The sequence below is a fragment of the Lissotriton helveticus genome, chromosome 1_1 (assembly GCF_964261635.1).
Source record: "Lissotriton helveticus chromosome 1_1, aLisHel1.1, whole genome shotgun sequence".
Classification (NCBI taxonomy): Eukaryota; Metazoa; Chordata; class Amphibia; order Caudata; family Salamandridae; genus Lissotriton; species Lissotriton helveticus.
In genome coordinates this window covers 1,702,298,477-1,702,325,775 of record NC_136057.1, presented here as the reverse complement: position 1 = coordinate 1,702,325,775, position 27,299 = coordinate 1,702,298,477, and the positions used below count along the sequence as shown (strand labels likewise).

The 27,299-nt window shown below is 47.9% G+C and overlaps 1 long non-coding RNA gene across 1 annotated transcript in view; it reads right to left on the bottom strand.

Moving 5' to 3' along the window:
* Positions 1-26,958, bottom strand: part of LOC144774021 (uncharacterized) — a 538,416-nt gene extending 511,458 nt beyond the window's left edge. Inside the window, exon 1 of the long non-coding RNA XR_013600087.1 lies at positions 26,902-26,958. This is a non-coding gene — a long non-coding RNA (uncharacterized LOC144774021). The remainder of the gene's footprint in view (positions 1-26,901) is intronic.
* Positions 26,959-27,299: the final 341 nt, after the last annotated feature.

The window sequence follows — 27,299 nt, the reverse complement described above, 5'->3', positions numbered from 1 at the left end:
CTCGAGAAAAGGCTAAAGAGAATATAATGTTATGTTGCTGATTACTGATGCCCCACTGGTTTGAATTGATATGAATGTAATTGATATGTTTCATTTGATTGAACCTCGCCATGCACCATCAACAGTTTAATGATGGCAACTGTTACGCACTATGAACTAGGCGCATTTAAAAACAGAATTGAAATACCTGAATTCTAATTATAGCACATGGCTTTTTCATAAATAATCAAAGAGTTTTCAAAAAAATACCTGTCCCCGGAAGGAAGGAGGGAAGATTGTACTGTTTCTGCACAAAGTGTACCTGCTCTACGAAGGTGTGCCTGTTCTACGAAGATGGGTGTTTCCGGTGCGGTTGACCCATCCAATAGAAAACACAAAGGCTATTTTCAATGCACTTACATAACATGCTTAGCAGAGTCGAAGGCTTTTGTTAGACCCATGGCAGAAACTAGTGGGAAAGACTAGGGCAAAAACAAGCGGCGGGCCCTGACTCAGAGACCTTGTTTTCAATCACAGCTTCCCAGCTTGACTAGACTGTGTGACCCTGGGCAATTACTTTTCATCGCTACGCCTCCCCATCATCATCACATTTTTAAACACCTTGAAATAATTCAGTTCAGGATGTACACAGTACAAAAACACTTTATGTATATGGCTTAATAGGTCATAATGTTGCTCCATCTACAACAAGAAAGGCCTTGTATAGTAGGCACAAGTCAACCTGCTTGCCTCTTGGGTCACTAATAAAATTGACATCAGGGCATAAGGGGTAAAGAATGTGATACCCATCTCCCAGGATCTGAATTGCACCATTTCGAATCAGGAAACCTGGTGTCAATTAAGGCTTCTGAGCTTGAACAGAGTGCCCCAAGGCAATTACTTTTTTCACTGTTCATCCTTTTCCAGGTAAGAATGCAGAGGGGCATGACTATGTGCAAATGCAACAAGGTACCTTTGAAGTAAGTGTGAGTATTGGAACATGTTAACCCTATATTCCTAGGAAGCTGCACCCTAAGCTTAACCAGGGCATGAATAAGTGCACCTTACAGCAGGCAAAGTAAGCCTAAATGTTTCATGTTTAGTTTTGTCCTTGTGCATGTCCCCTGACTGTTATGGAAAGTACACCACTATAAATTAACAAAGCAATGTTGTGAGTTCCCTTTAGGGCCCACTATAGTTCTCCCCTTAGCTAGCCTAACTGTCGGTTGTTGGCCGCTTTTGCTTTACACACGTTACGAAGTATCACGTTTGTTTTAGTGCCACATTATTATTTTAGAAATTGGCTGCAGGTTTTTTGTGATTCAGATCTTCTGCTGGGATTCAGTCAGAACATTTCATACAAGGTCAAACAACACTGTGACGTTTTTCTCTGTGGTCCATCACTAACATATAGACACAACAAAGAGACCCTACTGCTGTTTTCTAGCAGGACATTTCTTTTCATATCAGTCGAGAATTCCCTTTTGAAAATAGAGAGGCGCATTTCTTGCATAGGAAAGACCCTGGGACGAGCGCGCCAGCCTTGTGCAATCTGAGATGCAGACCAGTGAACAGCAAATTACAGGTATGGGGCCCTTCCGTAATCCCAGAGATCTGTAATGTATCTGTGTGCTCCCATAGAGGGTTAGGCTTAGGAAAATATATTATTTGCCGTGATAGGGCTTTTCATTGTGTACAGTCTACTGATAATGCTAATCACTCTGCTTAGTTGCATATGTTTCCCAATTGCAGCACAGGTGCTACATGATAGAATATGATAATTTCAATAAAAATTGTAAACTTTCCTCGTCTTTCAGTTGTTTATTATGGACCTGTATGAGTGAGAGAGATAAAAGTGATGGGCGGTTACAGCGGTTCCCTGAGGGGACTAGAGTGTTGTGTCTTGGAGTGCCAACTCATTTGTTACTCTGGGAAGGTTAGGAGGACAGGTAGAGCACTATGAGCTAGTCAGGATTCGGGCCCATAGATACTGATGTAGGTATGGTGATGTTCTATGATCTATGTTCTATGATCCCAGGAATAGTTCTGTTTCCAAAACAAAATCCCTGCAACAGCAAAAAGATATAGGTCCTGGTGAAAGTTTAGGACCTACAGTGAGTAATTTCAAAGGCTAAAACATGTCAACACTGTAAAGCGTGCAAGGGCAATAATTCCTGTTCACACCCAGTCTCATATTTTAACAATGCCTAGGTCCCCCAAAATCAAAGGGAAACTGGTGCGTCTTTTTTTTTTTATAACTATTTTATTGATTTTATTAATTTACGCAGACAACGGTACATTACATCAGGGAAAGACACCCGCTGCCCCCCACCAGAGTCCTGCAGGTATTCTCAAGAACCAAAGCCCAGAGCCCCAGCATGTGTATTCGATATCCCACCAGCAAACACCCGGGACAGAAGTGGAGTACCTGCCCCCGGTCGATGTATGCCAGTGGTGCTGTAGCCAACAATAAGCATGTCTTCCCCCGAGCCGCGCCTGTCCAAACACCTCTCCCAACCTGCCCACCCTAGCCCAACGCCCTACCTCCCTCCCCCACCCCAGAACCTGGAACCGGTGCGCTATGCGCCATGGAAGTACAATGGATTACCCATCCTGAGACCCAGCCGCAAGAGTCGAAGCCTCTGTGAGTCCAAGCAGTCGCAGATACTTGGGGCAAGTCACTTCATTAAATTCTTGCGCCAGCAGCGAGATTATTGGTCGCCACACCTCCTGGAAGGAGGCTGTCGAGGCCGTGAGGGTGGCTTGCAGACGCTCCATGCCAATACTGTACCATAACTAATGCAACCACCCTGTATGTGAGGGCTGGATTTTAGAGCCCCAGAGAGACAAGATATGATGTACAGCTGCACCTAGGGCTATCCCCATTTGTTTCCCTAGTACAGACTTAAGTGGAAAGGTGAGTGCGTTAGGTAATCCTAGGAGGGTGTAGGCGGGAGTGCGAGGAATCTCTGTTTCAAAATAGGTGTCTACATCTGTAAGAACTTCGTCCCAAAAGCCCTGCACCTCCCTACACTCCAAAATTAGGTGAGCCAAGGTGCCTGTTTCCCCACAACTCCTCCAACATTCAGGGCTACGGTCTGGATTAATTTGATGCAGATGAGCCAGCGTCAAATGCCAATAGGTGGCCACCTTGACCGCCGCTTCCCTACTCCCCACGTTCCGTGTCGTGTGGTGCACCCTGTAATAGATCTTTTGCCATTCCTTTAGCGAAAGACTACGTCCTAACTCTGCTTCCCAGCGGCGCTGACCCACCGACCTCTCCTGCAACGCCGGGGGGAGCAGCATGGGGTACAGTTCAGAGATGATTTTACGATCGGAGTGCTTGGAGAGGAGCCATTTCTCGAAGGTCGTAAGTTTACGGCTAACCCAGGGGCGCACATCGGAATGGAGCAGCCAGTGACAGAGATGAAAATATTGAAATCGTTTGAGGTCTTTAATATCATACCAATCAGGCAAATCCGAATAGGAGATGAAGCCCTGAAGATCAAAAAGGTGCCCCGCCGATCTGCAGGGCGATACACGCCACTGAGGAAAAGCTCGCGCGTCAGCGCCCAGAGAAAATTCAGGGTTATCAAAAAGAGGAGTGAGAGGCGAGGGGAAGGAGGTGAGATTCCTTTGCAAGGCGACCAAGTCTCACACCTTCATCATTGATCGGGTAATCAGAGATCTCTGCATATACGAGGGACAGTCGGTTGGCTTCAAGAAAGGAACCTTCCACACGGGCCATAGCTCTATCCTGAAAGAGCCACCGTTTTTCGGATTCTGGTCTGCTCCATTCTACAAGTTAGCGGAGCTGGGCAGCTTTGTAGCATGTCACAAGATGAGGGATCCCTTGACCACCCTCATCCGGGGGGCGAGAGGCCAAATCACGGTGAAGCCTCAGTCGTTTCCCGCCCCATATAAAATGTTGGATCTCAGCCTGTAATACACGTATGAAGAGAAGGAGGGGTGTTACCGGTCTCGTTGGAAAAACATACAATATTTTAGACAATATGGAAATTTTTACCGCTGCCACCGTACCCAACAGCGACAAAGGGTACTTTCTCCAGCGCCGCAGAGCAGCAGTCACCTGAAGGGTGAGCTTAGTGTAGTTGTGGGTGAGTGTGGAGCTAGTAGACGGGGTTAATGTGATCCCAAGGTAAGGGATTTCACCCTGGGTCCTCAATCCCCACATCTCCTGAAAGGCATCTGCCGGGGCACCCTCGTAGAGGCCCAGGGGCAAAAGCATAGATTTCCCCACATTGACCTTAAACCCCGATACCTTGCCAAACTCTTCAAGCTCTCCCAGAAAAGCAGGAACAGACCGCTGGGGAGAAGTGAGCGTCGCCAGGATGTCATCGGTGTATAAGCTGACTGTGTGCTGTTCCCCCTGAAGGGGATGCCAGATATTTGAGGGTTGTCACGAATACGCTGCGCTAAGGGTTCGACATACAATGCAAAAAACAGGGGGGAGAGGATACACCCCTGTCTTGTGGCCCGCCAAATCTCAAAAGGTTTGGAGCACAATCCATGAACCCGTATCGTCACCCTGGGTTTGTCATAACAACTCGCCACCCATGCCCGGAAGCGTTCTCCCACACCGAAAAGGGCCCGTGTTTTATCCAGGAACCCCCAATCCACCCGATTGAATGCTTTCTCAGCATCGATCGAGAGCAATAGGGCGTCCAGGCCCATATAGTGGGCTTTATTTATTAGATGCATAATTCTCTTGGTGTTGTTGCTGCTTTGCCTGTTGGGAATAAAGCGCGACTGGTCAGGCTTGATTATACCTGAAAGGCACGGGCCAAACCTAGCTGCTAAAACACCCGTAGGTAAGAAGGGAGATCGGCCTATATGCCGTACATTGGGTGGGATCTTTCCCGGGTTTGGGAAGAACAACGACGTCAGCTTACAACATTTCTGCCGGAATCGACCCCGGGCTCGTAAAGGAGTTGAACAAGCGCGTCAACACGGGCGCCAAGGTTTTGCGAAAGGTCTTATAAAAGCCCGCGGAAAACCCGTCCGGGCCTGGAGATTTCAACGGTTTGAGGCGCGTTATCGGGCTGATCACCTCCTCCACCCTAATGGGAGCATCCAGCGCCGCACCCCCCGAGGCATTGAGAGCCGCAATTGCGGCTCGGCCGAGATATTCCTCCCCTGCTCCGGTGGGGTCCCTGCTTCTGCAATCCGCTCGTCTCCTTCAACCCTAACCTCGTCTGAGGTATGGACAGCCGCAATCCTGCAACGCTCTGCTCGTGCCCTGAGTTTTCTGGCAAGGAGCTTCCCTGTCCTATCACCGTCTATATAATAGGAGTGTTTAAGCCGGAGGGCGGCATACTCCGCCCGGTCCAGATCCAGGCTTGCCAACTGAGCTCTGGCTGCTTTGAGTTGTCGCCACATACGCGGGGCCCCAGTTCTGCTATGAACACGCTCAAGTTCCAGCACCTTGTCTGTCAACTCCTCCCTCTTTCCCCTTTGCACGCGATTGTCAAATGCGGAGAGCGCGATAAGCTCGCCTCTCACCACTGCTTTTAGGGCCCCCCATAGTACTGCCAATGGAGTGCCCTCAGTATCATTAGATGCTAAATAGTCCGTCAGACATTTTCGCACTCGCAGAACGCCAGTCAATAGTCAGCTTTACCGCGTCATGATCTGACAATGCCGCGGGGATGATATCAACCGACCTGACCAGGGCATTAAGTTTCGGAAGACCCTATAAAGTGGTCAAGGCGAGCATAGGTATGGTGGACATGGGAATAAAAGGAGTATTGCGTGCTATGGGGATGAGCTACCCTCCAGATATCCACCAGCCCTCTATCACGGAGCCAGTCAGCCCCCACCTTAGAAAGAGGCCCTGTAGCCCCCTGCATATATCCTGATCTGTCCTTATCTGGGTCCATTACTATGTTAAGGTCCCCTGCCAATAAGATCCGCCTATCGTGATGACGGAGGGTATCCAAAATTGAATCGATGAGAAATGGCTCCTGTCCAGAGTTAGGGGCGTAGATAGAACCTATAACTACAGAAGTATCCCCAACCCAAAATCTGTACACCAAAAGCCTTCCTTTCACTTCTGCCACCTTCTCTCCAACCCTCCCCTGAAAGTGTCGTGCTAGGAGTATGGCCACCCCCCTCTCTTATCCGGCATGGAGGAATAGAGCTGCTGGGGAAAGGCTCAGGACCTCATTCTATGCCAGTCCTTGGGTAGCAAATGTGTCTCCTGTAATAAACAGATAGAAGCCCCGGAGGTCTCTAGGTAGCTCATGATTGCACACCTCTTAATTGGGTTGTTTAACCCCTTTATGTGAAGTGATAAAACTTGAGTCATAAGAAGAGACCTTGGTCTGGCTCTGACGTACTGCGTCCCACTGGTAGGGAAAAAAGGTGCAAGCTCCGCACTAGTGGGCCTCTACGATGCAGAAAGCTGCCTGAGCCCTGGAGGAGTGTGACAGTGGTGCATCCTAGACCCTGAGGTGCACTCACATTTGCAGCAGAGAGGAGCAGTTTGGGCGGCCCTGGAGCTCCCAGGTGGTCGAACCGTGGGGCTGGGGTGAGGGCCAGGCCGGGTCCCCAGGCGTGGAACCAGGCAGTGATGACGCCCCTGTGGAAAAGTAAATTTTGCCATGTTCTGTGTCCCTACGTGTCCTCCATCTTATGTTATGTGTGCATGATTAATATGCATATGTATCCCCCATGTTCGATTAAAGACGCAATTACAGTTGTGTCCATCTCTAGTATGCCAGTTTCCAGTTCTCGTGAAAGCTACGAGTATTAGGCCTATGTAAAGTTACGTTGCCACGTTTCTCAGTGTGCACGTTATTTCATTGTAAAGTCCCCGTTTTCTAGGCCTCAAATGGGCCCGGACACCAGATTCAGCTCCCGTCTCCTGAGCCCTCGCTGAGGAGCGATACAGCCCCCACCTGTATCCTCGACCCTTCACTTACTTCCTGCCTCGCAGTGCCCGGCTCGGCCTGGCTCTGCCTACGAGTCTGCCAAGAGTATGTTATGATTCTAGTTATCAGTTCAGCCCTCCTTCCCTGCATTCCTAAGCTACTTGAATCGCATCAATAGTTTCCGTCATTGTCTAGCCTTTACGTCTCCATGTAAGAGAAATACTGCATTTAATGGTCATTTAATATTCTTCAACGCACTACATGTAGAATAATGCATGCTCCAGTCTTAGAGTCTGTTAGCCTTTCCCCTCCTAACTTTTAGTTTATATCAACATGTTCTCTAAACATTAGATACTAGATAGGGTTTAGGTACATGTCGCCCTGACTCTCCAGACTTCAGTCTCTACTCCTAGCACAGAGTTCATAGCCCCCAGCTTCTCCTAGTAACACGTCATTGTTAGTTTGCGCGCACCATTAGGTTAGAGGTCCCGGCTCCTTAGATAGCCCCCTCCATGTTTCCGCCCCATTTATGACATACTCTGTTACGTTTACATCACATGTCTATGTATACGCCTCCTGTTACACCTACTTTCACCCTTATCTTTCGCGACTGCTATTGACCACACCCACTGCTCCGCCTATTGTATTCACTGTAATGCAACTGTTTTAGTATATATGCTTGTGTACTGTTATTAAAGTTAGCGCGCTCATCCCAGATCCAGCCCCGGCAGCTGCCGGGCCCTGTCATCCTATTCCTGTGCAGGTTGTCCTGTTCCTGTCCTTTATGCTGTATTAAACCTGCAAACTCCTACTACCTCGAATCTTGACTCTTATTTATTGAGCTATCTGTTATTCATTTATCCATTCAAAAATAGAGGTATTATTTATTTATTTACCACATAATGGCGCCCGAACAGGGACTTGCCCTTTCCCCACGCGCCGGTGAAGCCACGCCGGCCCCCTGACCCTCTGCAGCCGTGACGGAACTCTTCTGCGCACCGGCAGATATTTCTGCTTCAAGTATCCCTCAGGCCCACGGAGGAGACGGAGGTGGCGGTCCAGCATCCAGACGAGGCGGTGGAGGAACGCGGCGAGTCCCGACCAGAGCCCAAGCCGAGAGTCCAAGGTCCGAGGTATCCGGAGGCCCACCCGTAACAGAAGTCCGAAGTTCGTCCGTCCGGCGTCGAAGCAGTCCAGTCCAGTCCGAGGCCTTCCGTTCTTGCTGCCCGGTGAGTACCATTGCTGGGGTAGTATCTAGACAGGGTCAATCTAATTGACTCTGGTCCGTGGGTTGGTGGTACACAGACCCAAAACGAAGTGTCCACTTTGGTGGATGCGGGTCCTAACGTGTCTCTTTATGAGACCGGTGAGTTTCGTACTGTTTTAGCAGTACATCTAGTTTCTGTTCTAGTCAGTTCTGTTTCTCGAGAAAATTCATGTATTCTGTTTTCAGTATTCCAGGTAGTATTCTGTTCGAACTGTTATTTTAAATGTTCTTCATGTATTTTTAATGTCGTGGTATGAAAGTGGTGTAGTTATCGTGTTCATGGTGTATTGTAATTGCGTATTGTGTCTAGGTTACAGTTCAGTCATGCCCTTATTTTCTAAACTACGTCAGTTAAAAACCAGAAAAGGTCTGCTAGAAGCAGCAGTTCCTGTCCCGCCTAGGGACAGTCCAGGTCATTTTATGTATCAAAAGCATGGCATAAGTGCCATATTATATTTAGATTTATGGGTAGAGTATACCAAACAGTTAGAGGAAAAGTATAGATGGCCTGTATCAGGTACGTGGGATGCCGAGTGCATCATGCGAGTAGAAGAAGCATTATGGAAAAAGAAAGCCAGACAGTCACAGAAAGATGCCATCGAGTTATGGCGCAAAGAATCTCATAAGAGAACCGAAAAAGAAATCAGAAAGTCAGAATTAAGTAGAGAATCTTTAGAACGAGCCCAAGAAAGGGAATTAATCGAGATAGGTGAACGAGTCAAAACCGAACAGTCAGACAGACAGAGGCATGCCCTTATTAAGGGTATGTATCCTCTTCTTGCCGAGGGCTTGCCAAAAGCGACCCCGGAGGCATCCAGTAATTTTCCGCCACCATTAGTTCCGATCAAGCTACGTCACAAACCGACCGCAGCTGATATTTTCATCTCGTCCTATTTGGACGACACAGTCCCAGAATATGCAAATCCTGTTCCGCCAGCTCCTGTAAATAATGTAATTCCTGCTCCTCCAGCCACCGGGGCACCTGTTACGGTACCCCCGGTCCAGCCTACATTACAATTTCCCACTCTGCCAGCACGAAGAGTATCAGTCGACGATTCCAGTTTAGGGGCCGCAGGAGGAGGTCCTCCTGGTACCCCGCCACCACACCAACGTAGAACGTTGGCCGAGTTACATGAATGTGCGTTACAGCGCACGCCCAAATATAAGTCCGTTGCAGATATCCGACGAGCTCTCACTGAATGCCGCTATGATCCAGTTGCAGGTGATGATAGTACAGTTATATATTCCATCCGTGTAAGACGGGTGACCGGGTATTTGGACACCCTACCGGATATGCAAGAAGATCTAGACAGAATATATCGTTTCATCCGTACAGGGGATGATCCAGAAAGTATTGGCGAAGCTATGTCTCAAAGGAAAGCTGAGATCCAGCTCATGATATTAAAGTTTCTGATTAATTGTCTAATAAGAGAACAAGATTATCCGACTAAAGATCCGGCCGAAATGAGAATCCTGACAAGGTGGAGTGATAATATAGCCGAGGGTAAACACAGGACACTCAGTAGTATAGAGAGTATGTACAAGAAAATCCGTAAAGAAATAATAAGGTTACACGAGAAACGCAAAGAAGCACTAGTAAACGAGAAAGAAAATGACTCTTCTACTGAAGAGGTAGACGACGAGAATCCCACGAGAATAGCGTATGTAGGTAGAACTAGACTTTCCGACCGACATTCACGTCTAGACTACAAGAAAACTGTTCCTCATCCAGCACCAGAACAAGGTTCTCTAGAACAAGTATTTCAAGCTACCGATCACATTCTGAAATCACGAATCGGTTACAGTGAGTTAAGTACTATGCATGAACAAGAACTAGCCCGATCAGCAGTCCGATGGACTACTGATTCTACCACTTTTCCAGACGAAATAGTGGCACAAATGTTTCTGAAACTGCCTCCAGCCGAGCAACGACTGGTGGGTATGTATATGATCCAGCACCTCATTACTCTGTATGAGGGTCAACATTCTGATCCAGGTCCGTTACACGATGTCCTGAACGAGTTACTCCAGTATAGATGGAAAGGTCTAGGTACCGATTTAGTTAGTGTCATTCTAGAACAGCGTCACAAATATAGAACGTTTTTGAACCCGCATTTTGTTCATGTCTCACCCCCAGAAAGTAAACCCTTTTACATAGATAGACAGAATCCGTTACGAGAAGTACACCCAGTCAGGACAGCAGATGGTGAAATGCAACGAGTGTTTGTTTACACCCCGATTACAAAGATGGAACTCTTAGAGATGAAGAAATTAATTCCCTGTCATGACAAAGATCCAGCAGGGTTCCACCGAGAATTAAAAGACATGCTCCGTATGGGAGAATACACGTATCCAGATATTATTAAAATGTTAAAGGTCCTGTTGCCCGCAGGGGTATACGAGAAACTCAAGGAAAAAGAATGGGAGGTGGGAGAGAAAAAGATCGATTGGGCAGTTCTCGAAGCTGAAGATAAGATACGAGTACCAGGTACCGGTCTAGGAGAGAAATGTAAAGAATTACCAGAACTGTTAATACAAGTTTTGCCAAGATTATTAGCCACTAAAAAGGGAGACTGGGATGCAATCTCAGCCTGTAAACAGAAACAAGACGAAGACACTAGTGATTTTTATTCTAGATTCGAGAAATGCTTTAGTATTAACAGTGGCCTCAAGACAAGTAGCGAGTCATACCCTCATCTCTTTGTTACTAAATTAGTCGAGAATTCAAGTCCACAAGTTAAGAACCGAGTTTTGAAAGTCGAAAGTACCTGGCAAGCTAATACCCCGTCCCAAATGTTGCAGATGCTTCAATATCACCAGAATAGAATCAGAGAAGAGCAAGATCATGAAAGAAAACGTATGAAAGACACGAAAATGAAAGTACTAGTTGCACAATCTGTTCCTCAAGACAGTCAGAAGAGGGGTACGAATCAAGCCAGTCATCCTGCAGTTCCCGTTAAAGGGACCTGCAATTATTGTAAACAGCCAGGTCACTATATAAACGAGTGTGCAGTTCTGAAACATAATATAGCTACTGGTAAAACTAAAGAAAGACCACGTCCGCCTAGACAAGAACAAGTTTCACAGACTTCTCAGTCACAGAATGCACAACAGACAGTTCCAGCACCGCAGCCTATTGCTGCAACACAGCATGTTACACAGCAGATGTACCAGTATGCACAGTCCGAGTATCCAGAGTATCAGCCATATTCATGAAACAGCCTAGAGAGGGAGGTAGGCTTGCCTCTCATCGAGATACCTGTAGATCAAGAAGGTCCCTATGTTCATAGTCAAGTATTAGGGAAAGACAGAAAGTTTCTGATTGATACAGGGGCAAGTAGGACGACTATAAGTCACGCCGAAGTTCCAGGGGCTCCGCTCTCAGGCTCTAGAAATGTTTCCCTTGGATTTTCAGGAAAGCCTATTGTAAACGAGATATCTAAGCCAGTTACTTTAGAAGTAGGTCCATTGTCCCGCACTACCGATCTGTTACTTACGAAGTCATGTCCAGAAAATCTGTTAGGTATTAAAACACTGAAAGAATTAGGTGCAGTTATTTGCTGCTCCCCAGAGGGAATACGATTGTTCTTACGTGACTTCAAGGGTCACTATGTATTACGAGATTTTGATCCGAGATTGTCTAATGTTCCGCAGCATCTATGGGCACAAGGTACAACTGATGTTGGTTATATGCAAATCACACCCCATCGCGTGACTCTCAAACCAGGTGTAGTGTTACCACGAATCAGACAGTACAGATTGCCACCTGAGGCTGTAACAGCCTTATCCAAAATTATTGACGAGCTCATCGCTCAAGGAGTAGTTGTAGAAACTGACTCCAATGTATGTAATTCTCCGATCATTCCAGTCATGAAACGTACTGATCCAAATGCACCCCCAGTATATCGATTAGTGATTGACCTTCGAGAACTCAACAAATGTATTATTCCCCAGTACCCAGTTGTCCCAGATATCTCTTCCCTATTGACAGCCATTGATTCTGAAGCCTCATTTTTTACAGTCATAGACCTCAAGAACGCGTTTTTCAGTGTCCCCATTCATCCAGACAGCCAGTTCCTTTTCGGATTTTGTTTAAATGAAAGGAGCTATATGTTTACACGAGCTCCTCAAGGTTTCACAGAAAGTCCTAGTATTTACAGTCAAGCACTTAAGAGACAGCTAGACAATATTCACATGCCAACTGACACTGCCCTGCTCCAGTATGTCGATGATCTACTGATCACAGCCCGTTCTGAACGTGCTTGCGAGCGAGCATCCCTTACAGTCTTGTATTTCCTAGCAGAGATGGGGCACAAGGTGTCCCCTTCGAAGCTTCAATTCTGTGTCCAGCAAGTGATCTATTTAGGCCACTTACTGTCCAAGAGGGGTAGGCAGTTGACACCTGACCGTATCCAGTTAATAGCGAGTCTTCCTCAGCCCAAGACCCAGAAGGAGGTACGTGCTTTTATCGGCCTCACTTCTTATTGCAGACAATGGATTCCTCAGTATGCATTTCTAGCCAAGCCACTGATACAGTTAACGACACAGGAGGCAGCCGTATCGACTGTCCTCCCTTGGACATCTGAACATACACTTAGTTTCAATGAATTAAAGAAAGCTTTATGCCAAGCTCCAGTTCTAGCTACACCGAACTACAGTAAGCCTTTTACACTTTTCGTCACTGAACGCGAAGGTACAGCATTATCTGTTCTTACACAAGATCAAGCAGGACAATACAAGCCCTGTGCTTATTTTTCGAGCACACTAGATCCTGTAGCCCAGGCGCTGCCTGCGTTCCTCAAGTCAGTTGCAGCCACAGCACTAGCTATCAGACAGAGTGATTCCATAGTGTTAGGACATTCCTTGACAGTACAAGTTCCACACTCCGTGGAAGTTCTTTTAAACCGAACACAGACTCAGCACTTGACAATTGCACGTTTAACAGGTTATGAATTGACACTGTTCCAGCCACACATAGAAATCAGACGCTGCAACGTTCTAAATCCTGCTACACTGTTACCATCAGTTACTTTAAATCCTGCCACACATGACTGTGTGGAAATAGTTAACATTATGACTAAGCCAAGACAAGATCTGACAGATATTCCATTACCAGATCCCGACCTGACACTTTATGTGGATGGTTCATGTATGAGAACAAGTGCAGGAGAACTAGTAGCCGCGTATGCAGTGACTACAGACACTGAAGTTATAGAGACACACCGTATTGACACCCTGTCTGCTCAAGCAGCAGAGCTAGTTGCTCTGACTCAAGCCTGCATACACGCTAAAAACCTGAAAGTTAACATTTACACGGATTCACGTTACGCATTTGGAGTCGTACACGACTTTGGAGTGCTCTGGCAGGAGAGAGGTTTCATGACTTCTCATGGAACCAAGATTCAGCATGGTCTCCTTATTCAAGCTCTGTTAGATGCCATACACTTACCGACATCTATTGCTATTATGAAATGCAAAGCACATACGAAAGTTACTGACACTATTTCCCAAGGTAATGATCTAGCAGATCGCACAGCCAAGCTTACAGCACAGACTCCAGACATGTCAGTTAATCCGACACAGACACATACTTCAGATCTGACTACCTGTATGACAGTTAAGGACCCTACTCAAGATGTCATAGATATCCAGTTACATGCTACTCCCGATGAAATCAAGAAATGGTCCGAACAAGGAGGGGTCCAGACAGATCAGGGATGGGTGACGAAGGGAAGAGCCACATGGTTTCTCCCCGATTCTATGGTTCAAGTCATTATCAATACCGCACATAGTCCAGCACATTTAGGAGAAAAAGCTATGTTAGACAGTATCCAGAACATTAGGTTCAACAAGCATTTACGAGCTGCAGCCAAGCAGAAGGTCCGTACCTGTATGATATGTTGCCAGTTTAACCCAGGTAAAAGTGTCCCGGTGGAACAAGGTGGATTCCAGCCCCCTGACCACCCTTTTGAAGTCCTCCAAATGGATTATATTCAGATGGAGCGATGTCGAGGTTTCAAGTATGTCCTTGTAGTTGTATGCGCTTTGTCCAGGTGGACAGAGGCATATCCAGTCCCAGATTACACAGCCGCGACCACTGCCAAGCAGTTGGTTCGTGAATTCTTCCCCCGTTATGGACTCCCTAGAGTCGTATATTCTGATAACGGCCAACCATTCTCATCCGAGCTTATGAAACATATTTCCCTGTTGTTAGGGTACCAGTGGAAGTTCCATTGTGTACGCCATCCTGAAGCAGCCGGTCTCGTGGAGAGACATAATCAGACCCTGAAAATTCGAATTGCCAAAGTATGTAAAGAGAAAGGTGTAGACTGGCTAGTAGCTCTGCCAGTTGCTTTGTTTTATATGCGCATGGTCGCACATTCCAGATCAGGTCTGTCCCCGTATGAGGTCGTATTCGGCCGCCCCCCTAATATGTGGGGTACACCTAGACCTCGAAGTATTACCGATGTTTCAAGTAATATGCTGACAGATTACCTAGCTTCCTTGATGTCTGCCCTACACTCTTGTCGTTCACAGGTTGCCGCCGCATTTCCAGACAATACCGAGGTGGCACCGCATGAAATCGTTCCCGGATGCATGGTTCTTGTGAGGAACTTTGATCGTTCAAGTCCGCTGGAGCCTCGCTGGAAAGAACCCAAACAGGTCCTCCTGGCCACCCGTACTGCCGTCAAGCTGGAAGGCAGGAAGGGCTGGGTCCATTTGTCACATGTGAAAAGATTTTTTGGATTGAAGTCTGTTACCAAGAACATTTCCGAGGATTTGAAAGACTGCCAAAGTACTATTCTTAAGGACTGTCCCGCAAAAGACTATGATACGAATCCCTCCCTGTTAGAGAAAACTCCGCAGCAGGAGTATAAGAAAAAATTAAGGTCTAGTAAAATAAGTCAGCCAGTTTGATTGTCTAAGTCCTCCCCTAGGTGAAACGGTTAGACCGGTTTCTGACATGTATATAATAGACCCCCACAGAGAGAGAGTTAGTGAGAACTCTAAAAGTTGCACTATTATTTTATGTTTTCTGCTATATTTTAGCATTATGATTTCCTGCACATGTTATGCATTTTACTTGTGTTTTCCAGTTTCTCATGTAAATAAGTCTGCTAATGCTACAGTAGAGCATACGTTTAGTGATCTACCTCCTCATGAACTCTCATATCGTCTTGCTATGCGTAATAATTCTTTTATCCGCATGTTACATTATTCACACCAGACCAGCAATGCCACTAATTGTTGGGTGTGTGGTCGACTCCCCCCTTTCCAGACACCGAAGGGAGTTCTGCCACTCTTTCCTTATCCATTTTCACATAATGGTTCGTGTGGAGCATGGTCCACGTTAACGTCATCCTCAACAGATATGTCTTTTCTCAACAGTGCATGTTTCCCAGGCAAGCAAGGTCTTCCCCACAGAACAGGGTTAGATCTAGAAAATGAAGTTTATAATTTGGGTAATTATTCTTCGAATTTTATGGTCCTGAATGTTCAGTCTGATTCTACTCCAGACTTACCTGCTATGTCAGTATTACCAGTCAAAGGCGAATTATGTGTCCGAAATAATGGTTCCATACATGTAGGCCATAGTGATTGTACGACTATTGTCAAGTATAGTGACAGTAGGAAATCTATTTTCAAAGCTTCACGTCATTCTTATTTTGTTTGTGGTCAGACCGCATATGTTCGTCTGCCCCTCGATTGGGAGGGAACCTGTTACATTGCCTTCCTACTGCCACCAGTTTTTCTAGCCCCACCTGACTATCATAGGAATTCCCACCTAGTACATACTAGACACAAGAGAGACCTCCCGATTGTCGATTATACTGAAACTGCTCTAGAACAATACATAGATATCAATAAAGGTGTCTTCCCCTACTTAGGTACTGTCGTGAATAGTAAACTGATACGTAGATTAACCAGAACCCTTGAAGCAGTAGTGATTGAGACTACCTCTGCTCTAGGTAACTTAACCGAAGAACAATCCTTTATGAGAATTGTCGTGCTCCAGAATCGTCTCGTCCTTGACGTCATACTGGCCGATAGGGGCGGGGCATGTAGAGTCATCGGATCTAGTTGCTGCATTTTCATTCCTAATAACGCGCCGTCTGTTTATTCAGCTATAACCAGACTCCATAAAATTGCCCATATGTTACACCAAAATCCAGGCACCTGGACATGGTCCGGTTGGTTCTGGAATATAATTTCCACCTGGGGATGGAAAGTATTGTCATTTCTGGGTATTGCAGTAGCGATCATATTCAGTTGCTGCCTCTGTATACAATGTGGCCCCGCGACTTGCAGCATTTGTGCTACCTCTTGTATTCCTAGTCTCAAGTCCTGTTCTAAATCCCGTTCCAAGAAAATTCGAGACGAGCAAATGATACTGTATGAAATGATAGATGGTATCATGAATATTGATGTTTCCTGATGGAAACGTAGTGACAAGGAGGGAATGTGGAAAAGTAAATTTTGCCATGTTCTGTGTCCCTACGTGTCCTCCATCTTATGTTATGTGTGCATGATTAATATGCATATGTATCCCCCATGTTCGATTAAAGACGCAATTACAGTTGTGTCCATCTCTAGTATGCCAGTTTCCAGTTCTCGTGAAAGCTACGAGTATTAGGCCTATGTAAAGTTACGTTGCCACGTTTCTCAGTGTGCACGTTATTTCATTGTAAAGTCCCCGTTTTCTAGGCCTCAAATGGGCCCGGACACCAGATTCAGCTTCCGTCTCCTGAGCCCTCGCTGAGGAGCGATACAGCCCCCACCTGTATCCTCGACCCTTCACTTACTTCCTGCCTCGCAGTGCCCGGCTCGGCCTGGCTCTGCCTACGAGTCTGCCAAGAGTATGTTATGATTCTAGTTATCAGTTCAGCCCTCCTTCCCTGCATTCCTAAGCTACTTGAATCGCATCAATAGTTTCCGTCATTGTCTAGCCTTTACGTCTCCATGTAAGAGAAATACTGCATTTAATGGTCATTTAATATTCTTCAACGCACTACATGTAGAATAATGCATGCTCCAGTCTTAGAGTCTGTTAGCCTTTCCCCTCCTAACTTTTAGTTTATATCAACATGTTCTCTAAACATTAGATACTAGATAGGGTTTAGGTACATGTCGCCCTGACTCTCCAGACTTCAGTCTCTACTCCTAGCACAGAGTTCATAGCCCCCAGCTTCTCCTAGTAACACGTCATTGTTAGTTTGCGCGCACCATTAGGTTAGAGGTCCCGGCTCCTTAGGTAGCCCCCTCCATGTTTCCGCCCCATTTATGACATACTCTGTTACGTTTACATCACATGTCTATGTATACGCCTCCTGTTACACCTACTTTCACCCTTATCTTTCGCGACTGCTATTGACCACACCCACTGCTCCGCCTATTGTATTCACTGTAATGCAACTGTTTTAGTATATATGCTTGTGTACTGTTATTAAAGTTAGCGCGCTCATCCCAGATCCAGCCCCGGCAGCTGCCGGGCCCTGTCATCCTATTCCTGTGCAGGTTGTCCTGTTCCTGTCCTTTATGCTGTATTAAACCTGCAAACTCCTACTACCTCGAATCTTGACTCTTATTTATTGAGCTATCTGTTATTCATTTATCCATTCAAAAATAGAGGTATTATTTATTTATTTACCACACCCCCAGAATCTCGGTTGAATTGCTGCTATCCTTAGGGTGCCTGGTCTGGGATTCAGGGGCCCTCAGAAGTGCAGAGATTGGCATGGGAGGCCCACGGTGTCCCAACACATGCAGAAGGAGTCCGACAGCATACAGGACTGAGACAAGAGCGTGATACCTTGCAGAGAAGCCCTCGCTGCAACACAAATCGTCGTGCCATCTGCCTACTGCGACGTAAGTAAGCCATGGCTGACGCACGGAACAAGGGGGAGAGATCACTTAAAGATATGCTCAGCAAGTCATTCTCTGCAGGGGATGCTGGCGGGGAGTCTCAGACAAGTGCTCGGTCTCAGCAGGCCCCGTCGCCCACGGAGACCCCCGGGGGGAGTGTGGGTGGGCCTCTACGATGAAGAAGCTCCATGGCACTCAATCTCCAACACCCACCCTCCCCCAGACTGCACACCGGTTCCAAACCCCCCCCACCCATCCCCCCACCAACCCCATCCCAGCCCTCCCCCCCACCCTAACCCCAACAAGACAACTCCTCCCACCTCCCCCCTCCACCCTCCCTAACCCCAACAGAAATGTACCAACCCATCATCAGAGTCCAGCACCTGTCATCCACAGTTGCCAGCATTTGGAACATAGAAAAAATGAGGGGTCTACGTGCAGTCCAGGCATCCCGCTCTCACTCCCCCCCGGCCAGCTAAATCGTAGTGCCGTGTACACCCCAGTCGCTGCCACATCGTCACTCCGTATGGGAGGTATCACGCTTCACGGCCTCTAGGGGCGCTTCTCTTTCTTGGGTCGATGCTAGAGTGTCCGGCTTCATAACCGGTTTGGGAGAATGCCGCGCTCCACTGTTTGCCAGCCCTCCCTCGACGAGAGCTGCGCTGGGGCGGGAGAGGACTCACGGTTCCGCCTTTCGATGCCCAGCAGATCGCAGGTTTCTTGAAGAGATCTCAGCTGTTGTAGCTTGCCGTTCCACTTGAAGATTATACGAAAGGGGTGTCCACACAAGTAAGGCATCCCTTTGTCCCTTAAATAGGACGTCACTTCCCTAAAAGCCTTCCTTTTTAGGTCTCACACCTGCGAACGGATCGCGAAGCGATCGTCGCTGCGAGACTCTATTGCAATCAGTTCTGCTTACAAGGAGTCAAGGGAGACAGGAGACAAGTGATGTGCACGCGCAACCTTGCGGAATCGGAACAGGTCGCGCGCGCGCATTCACAATCTCCTCTCTCCCATGGCTCCTTGTAAGCAGACACACACGCACGCACATAGAGAACCCCCCCACCCCCCCGCCGCACACACACACACACGCACACACACACACAGAGGACCCCCCCCTCCCGCCGCGCACACACACGCGCAACCGCCACACTCACGCATGCACACACAAACACGCATGCGCGCGCGCACACACACACACGTGCGCGCGCAGGGTAGAGTCTGAGTTTAGGGAGTCCGCTCCTGCACGGGCCCCCGCGGGGCCTTCCTCTCACCTGCTTCCAACTGCTGACCATCATATCTGGAGTGCCGGGTCCTCGGCTCCCGATGGCTGGATGGGTGGGCGGGGGCGACGCGGCCAGGGACAGGCTAACAACTTCCAGCCGGTTAACTTTCTAGTACGGGAGTGGCGGCTGCGGTGCACGGACGGGGCAGGACGGCGGCTGCGCAGGATTCGCAGACCCTGCCCTTCGGCCGCCTCCCGCAGCATCGCGCGTTCGCCTCGCTCCCTCCCCCCGCTCCTCTGTGGTGCGCGCGCATCACTGGTTCACAATTCCTCTCCCTGGGTGAGTCATCGCGGATCGATGGAGCCTGCATTATTTCACGGCTTAATTTAATTAGGAAGGACGAATTGAAGCCCACGAGGGAGCTAATCACGGACATTAGGGGAGATTAGCCAGCGCTAATAAAGTGTGCCTTGTTTCCAGTGCTGCTGAAACTCGGTGACAAGAAAGCGTATTCAGTCGGACTATCGCTCTCTACTCTTGTGAATCAACTTTCCAGTCTGCCAGTACCCTACACCAAAGACCAAATGAAAGAGGACAAGCATGGCCTCTGTCTTTGCAGTAACGTCTTTGTGAAATTTGCTAAGCTGTTTTTTGATGAAGTTCTGAACCAAGCCAAAGTGTCCACTGGATGTGGCAGCGAGGAACTGAAAGCAGAGTTGCGAAAATTGTGAGTCTACTGACTTCTGTTAAAATCGCTTAGCATGGCGATTCACATGCCATTATTTTCCATTCTTGTTGAGTGGGCCGAAAGAATCACCTATTTGAATATGAATATTGTTGGGAGCAATATTACAGTTCATCAATTAGAATTTGAAATAGCTAAGTATATGCATTTTTCTTGTGACATCAAATTGACCTGCTGGGTGTTGCACATTCTTCATTCATTGCAAGCCCATTGCCACTTTAGGCACTCTGGAGGGTGTTTTACGTTAGTGTAGACAACATTGGCTATAATGGAAAATTCTCACTTTGTTTTCATGATTTATTTTCCTTTTTGTTAACAAAGAAGAGTTGTTTGTCAGTTTGTGCATCCTCGTACACATCAGGTTCTTAATTAATTATTTTTGTGGTTGGTGTATAGGCGAAAAGTAGATTTGAATGGAGACAAGAGTGCTAAAAGTTATTTTTAGTGATGGTGTTTTTTCAAGTTTATCCAGACTTAAAATTTGTGGCTTGTGAAGCTTTCATGTGTGTGTTCCCAAGGAGGCTTATGGCACTTGGGTCCGGGTCCAGCTCCAAGCCCTCATCTGTTTTTATTTCTTTCAACAAAAGTACAGTTAACAGTATCATGTATAGAAGTGTGTGTGCGCAAAGTGTTTTTAGAGGGTGGAGGCAGCAAACTGGTCCAGAGGGAAAGTCACTGACTTCTTAATCAACCCATCCAGCAAGTTAAACAAAATCACCACCGACATCAGAACGCACCTAACCTACTCAATTCAATTCAGTTATAAATTAAAGATGCACCTCTTTAAAGTGCAAGACCACATTAATTCATTAGCACCTCTTACTATCTGCCTCATTAACAATCCTGAATTGTACAGTAGGGTCTCACATCGACTCTTGAGCTCATTCAGATCCTACCATACGCATGTATACTGTCTTGACCAAATTGAAAAGAGGAGAGAAGGAGCCCAAGTAGTGATATACAGCCTTTCTGATTGGAAACATAACCATACAGATGAAGGGCAAATATCCTTACAAATATTGTAGTTTGAACCTGATGGTCGAGTACATCATGTGAACATTTATAGTAATTATCTGTAATCAAATCTTTAATTAAAGAGAACCCAAACATTCCGGCTGCTCCGGAGCTAGGCAGAGTTGTATGATAGAACAACGCATACCTCAATAATGCTTGCCTAAACCACGCAGTCTCAACCATAGCCATTACCTTGCATGCCTTTACAACTAATTTTGTTGTAAAGTCATGATTGGTAAAAGCAAGGCATGGCCAATATCACCCCCCGCCCTGAGCCCCTAAAAATGCCCCATAGCCCTGCAATGCTCTCCACTCCAGTCCTAAAAGCAACCTGACACCCTAAACCCTGGCCCCTAGCCCCAAAAGCTTCCCCCGCCCTGAGCCCTAAAACAGCACCCAGCCCAAAAAGCTATCCCGACCCCTGACCCCCACCCTCAGCCCTAAAACGCCCCCCAGGCCTAAAAACTATCTTGTCCTCAGCCCCCTGCCCACAGCTCCAAAACAGCCTAAAAAATGACCCCAACCACATCCCCCCGCCCTAATCCCTAAAGCAGCTCTCACCCCAAAAAACTACCCTGCCCCCATCTTGAGCCGTAAAACAGCACCCAGCCCCCGCCCTGAGCCCCTAAAAACACCCCTTAGCCTTGCAATGCACCCCACTCCAGCCCTAAAAACGACCTAACCCCACTATACGTTCAAAGTGCGTGTTTCTGCACCGATTTCAGGTTTTAAAAACAAATTAATAAAAGGCATTGTCATTTACAATACCAATAGCTCAAACTTTAATGCTACGAGACCTATTGCATTGTAAATGCTTGTTTGTAGTGTTATGGAGGCAAGATCGTGATAGAGAGCTACAGAATGACCCTGATACTGAAGAGGCTGTTTCTTCCTAGCCTCCCTCAGAATGCATTCTTTCAACACAAAGTCAGGTAGGAAAGCCGGAATGTCCGGGGGGGGGGGAGCCGGAGCTTGCCTTCCCAGGCCCACCTTATGCGCCCGATCAATGCGTATGTCGAAGTCTGCATCTTCGCCCAGAATGTCTCTAAAGAGGCCTTGTAAGTAGCCCACCATGTCCGACCCTTCTTCTCGTGACGGGACTCCTCTGACGCGAATGTTATTGCGCCGGGACCTGTTTTCCAGGTCCTCGGCGTGTGCCTGAAGGTCCAGTTGTTGGTCCTTTAGGCGAATAATCTCCTGTTGCAGGGACTCGATTTCCTCACAGGTAGAGTGCGCACTCTCTTCCACTGCTGCGACCCTTTCACCCAGTCCATCAACATCGCGGCGGATTTCCTTTACTTCGCCCGCCACTTCTTGCTTTAAGGACCGAAAGTCATCATGGAGGGTATTGAACAAAGTCTCTAAGAACTCCCTCGTAACGGGGGTCTCCGTGGGCGACGGGGCCTGTTGAGACCGAGCACTTGTCTGAGACGCCCCGCCAGCATCCCCTGCAGAGGGTGACTTGCTGAGCATATCTTTAAGTGATCTCTCCCCCTTCTTCCGTGCGTTAGCCATGGCTAACCCACGTCGCAGTAGGCAGATGGCACGACGATTTGTGTTGCCGCGGGGGCTTCTCTGCAAGGTATCATGCTCTTGTCTCAGTCCTGTATGCTGCCGGACTCCTTCTGTATGTGTTGGGACACCATGGGCCTCCCACGCCAATCTCTGCACTTCTGAGGGCCCCTGAATCCCAGACCAGGCACCCTAAGGATAGCAGCAATCCAGCAGAGGTTCTGGGGGCGTCGTCACCTCGTGGTTCCACGCCTGGGGGCTCGGCCCGGCCCTCCCCCCGGTTCGACCACCTGGGACTTCCAGGGCCGCCCAAACCGCTCCTTTCTGCTGCAAATGTGAGTGCACCTCAGAGGCTGGAATGCATCACTGTCACACTCCTCCAGGGCTCAGGCAGCCTCCGCGCCGGGCCCCCAGGACCAGGCACCCCGGCGCCGATGTTCGTGTCCGCCCACTGTTGCACAGCCTCTTGCATGTCCCTGCCGCCCCAGCGCCGTCCGCCATCCGCCTCCCCCCCGGACCGCGCCGTGTGGGCCAGGTCCTCGCCTATGTGCACAAAGACAGTTTTATGGCCGCCGGTGCAGGGTGTAATCTAATCTTGGGGTTTGTAGCCCCCCGCGGGGTCCTGTAGCTTCCACCTCTCACCCCCGGCTCCTGTTGTCACCCTACACGCCGCGCCGGTCTCGACCTTCCACCCACAGCACGTGGCGGGTCTCCTTAGCAGCGCGGCACACTCTCTGGGCCTCCGGTAAAATTGTGCACATCCATGCTGCCTAGCGTCTGGGGAGCCCTGCTCCCATCTATCATCCGCTCTCTCTGTGTGCTGAAGGGGTGTGTATCCAGCTGCTCTCCCCCGTGCCCCATGTGTAGGCTGCGAAACCACGGCCTCGAGTTTCGCAACTGCCGAGGTCTGTGGGCTCTGCCCCCAGCGCCGCCTGCCGCTCGCTGCCTCCCCCGTCCACCAGCGGGAGGGTGCCTCTCACCTCCGTTCTCAGCTCCAGGTAGCTACAGCCGGCGCCGGGTGCCGTCTGGGCGCTGACTCGATGGCCGTAGGCCCGCACTGTCTTAGGCCCAGGCGCCCAGAGCTCAATTTTCGCGGTGTCCCGGAAGGTCCCGCCGCTGCTTCTCTTGCCCGCGCCCCGAATCCGGGCCCAATTTTCCCCCGGACAGTGTTCCGACGGCCACAGCAGATTACTCCTGGGCAGGCGGCTCTGGCCTCCATGAAGCGGACTCCGATCGCCAGCCCGCCTCTGGCCGCACAGTGTTGTACAGGGCCTCCGACAGCTCCCCCGACCTACACTCCGGTTCTCCCTCGCTCGCAGCCCAAAATCTCGCAACCTTGGATTGTAGTAGCGAAGTTAAGGCCGGTGAAGGGGACTTGGAGCGGGGAGCCTCAGGATAGTGCTGCCGCTCAGGTCGCCATCTTGGCCACACCCGCCACTGGTGCGTCTTTTGAGATATTTTTATATCAGCCTCCCCACTCGACAAAATCACAATTGCTCTATAGAAAATGGTCGACCCCACTCTGGTTTATTGGGAGCGCGATGAGACCCAATGATGAAGCATTTATGTATTTATTTATAAAGATTTATGCCACTAATTGAGTGGGCGGGGGTCTTTAAAATAAATACATTGCTTGTCCATTCATGGGCCACTCCACCTTGCTTCATATCGGATAGCGGAGGCGATATACGGGTACAGGATATTGTTGTGTGTGCTTGTGCTGTACTAGGGAGATACTATCCAGTCACCCCTATAAGGAAGCTCTCTTCTCCTCTCACACTAGAATTGGTACATCTGGGACAATATAGGTGTATGTGTATCTTTTTCCATTATCATCACATCTGAGTTGTACCTTGAAACAATTAAGTTCAGGATGCACGCTACACAAGCTCTCTTGTGTATGGTTTACCAGACCATAATATTGCTCCACTTATTAAAAAATCAGAAAGATTATACAGAAGAAACAAGATAACTGACTTGCCTCTTGAGTCATTAATAAAATTGCAACAGCCGAAATGATGTGGTTCACTAACTCTAATAAGGGTCAATTATTGCAGTGATATATACTAAGGTGCTAAAGTGAACCTAAAATATACTTTTCATGTAAAGGTTTGTACCTCAGCGACAAATAAAGTCACAGTCTGCAGCAGGGCAGGAGATCCAGGCTGAGCTAAGAGCTGTTCCCTTCAGTCACCACAGTGCTGATTTTCCACACAGGATGCAAACCAGATGGGGCCACTTCACCACTGCTTCCCTATTGGCTGTGGTAGTGAGGCAGGAGATGCTTTGGGGTTGGGAGCGTGGCTCTTGGTCTCAAGGCCTCTACACTCCAACTGCCCATACCCATTCAGCTGAGAGTGTGGCTTTGAGTTGTGGGCATGGTCTGATGTATAGCACAGTTACAGGGCCTTGCCATGCGAAACATCCTGCCTAGCTAACAGCCTCGCCAATAGTATCTTGCGAGGCATCTTCAAGGAATATGTATGATGTGAGACACTTATATTCCTGTGAAAGACGCCTGACTCCACAGGGGCAATATTTGAGCAATTAAACATGTTGATGCAATAGAGACGTAGGGTCTGTTGCTTAGCCCTCGTGTTTAATATTGTGGTAGGCAGAAACTGGTAAAAAAAACATTTTAGCTCACTCACTTACTATTTTAAAATATGTCTGACACTTTGACAAAAGGAGAACATAAATGTCAACATTGGTGACATAACCTCACCCAAACTACGGAACCCAGAACTAGGAGACTGTACAGCCAGTGAACAGTATTACTCTCAAAATATGGAACCCACTGATGAAGCATACTACACTAGCTAGGTGAACATTTATCCTAGTAAAGTTCATGAATGTATGGTAGTCGCTTTTTTGTATACAACAGTGTCTTGTAAGCAAGACGAACTTGTATACAAAAAAGGGCTTGGAGCTCAAACCATTGCTGGCTTCCTGTGACTCTTCTTTGCAGCCTCCTTAACTGTCCACTGCAAGTGAAAAGTAATTTCCAATCACTTCTGTGGAGCAGGGACCAAGTACTGATTGATTCTAGTTAATCTGTGCCCTTCCGCGGCTCCCGATGTGATTGAGGTACTATTTCTCCCCCCCTCCCCCCCCCCCACTCCTGTCTGCTGCTCCTGCCATAGCGCTGACGCTTTTGTTTTTTGCCACATGACCATACACAGACAGGTGAGGGACGAATTTCCACCCGGAGCCACAAACAGTTTGCTGTGGCTTTTCATTCCGATTTTTAACCCATAAATCTTAAGCAGCAAGAGCCTCCTTTCAACCATAGCATTCAGTCATCTCTGCATTTTTAAAACATTACAAGCTTCTAAAAGTGGAACTGAAGGAGTTTTAAAACATACGACTTAAAGCAGGTGAGGTTTTCGCCTGTGCTGCCAAATACCAACCTATATCCGAGAAACAATCACTGGACTTCAAGGATGCACCCAGATGCTCAGGCACTTGGGTGAGTCGTAGAGCTGGCACTGCTGCTGGCTGCTGCCTCCTGCCTCTCTCATTGAAATCGAGGCCGGAATCAGGGTGCTCTGCTTGTCTCCGGTGAGGTGTTGTGACACCGTTAAAAGCACCTGTGTGAGAGCATTCTTTAAGCATGCTGGTCACTGGAGGACAAGGCCTTCTACGGATTTCAGAGACATCACCTTGCACGTTCTTAAGCAGTGTGAGAATCTCAAAAAGTGTTTTGCCATAAACCTCCCAGCATCTTCCCTTACACCCGCACCATACAGTTATCCGTGTTACCTTCCCTCAACTGCCATTAAAAAAGCGTTATGACGCGTCCATTGCTGGCTGTGTCATGGCGTTTTTTTTTTTATGATACACAAAAGAAGCAGACCAGGTCTGGGAACGTTGTGTGGCTCTACCAGTCACCGCAGACAGACGTGGTGTGTGTGTAGGTAAAAGGTCGCTGTCTGTGTAAGTTCATTGAGAACACATCAAAACAACAATGGTAATGCACAAAATGAAACAATTCCCATCAGACCACCCTTGTTGGCGGATTTTTCGTCATGTGGGGATTGCTAAACATTCAAGACGGCCATATAGTGCCGGTATAGGAATGTATAAGAATAAATGTAGTCATGATCAACATCTAAGTGTGATGGTAGTGAAGGGTGCAGTGCTACAGTGATCGTGATGGATAAAAATGACTACACATGCTCCTAAGACGAGTTCAAACAGGAGTCAATGTGCCAAAAGTTAAAAATGCGCCAAGTGGTAAAACTACCTACTGGCGCCGTGCAGAGCGGTCGACATGTTTCAGCCACAGGGGCCATTTACCCCGGCTTTCTTCAGGACCTTATAACATGGGTTTACTACTGCACCATAAGTGAAGGATATACAAACATGTACTACAAGAAAAACATATAAAGTATTGTCTACCAGGAACTTCATTGCTTAAGTGTCCACTGGAAGGAGATCAACGTGTTTTCTTCCTAAAAGAATGAGAACATTTCATCAGACAGCACCCAGACCATCCACAAACAGCCACAACAGTACACATAGACCGAAAAACCACAACTGCAGGAATAATTTACATTCTGCATTTCTGAACAAGCATATTAGCTTCATCAACCTGAGGCATTTCCTTAGGATGATACTCACCCAGCTTTGTGTGGGTGAAGACCTCACCTCACCCGGCGACCGCTCGGGAGTATGAGGCCCCGCTCTGTAGTGTAGAAAAAAGGGGGTTACAGTGAGCGCACAACTTCACGGCACCCAGTCTAATAACTCTACACTTATATCCCAACTAACGTGTGAAAACAAGCTATCTGCCTAAC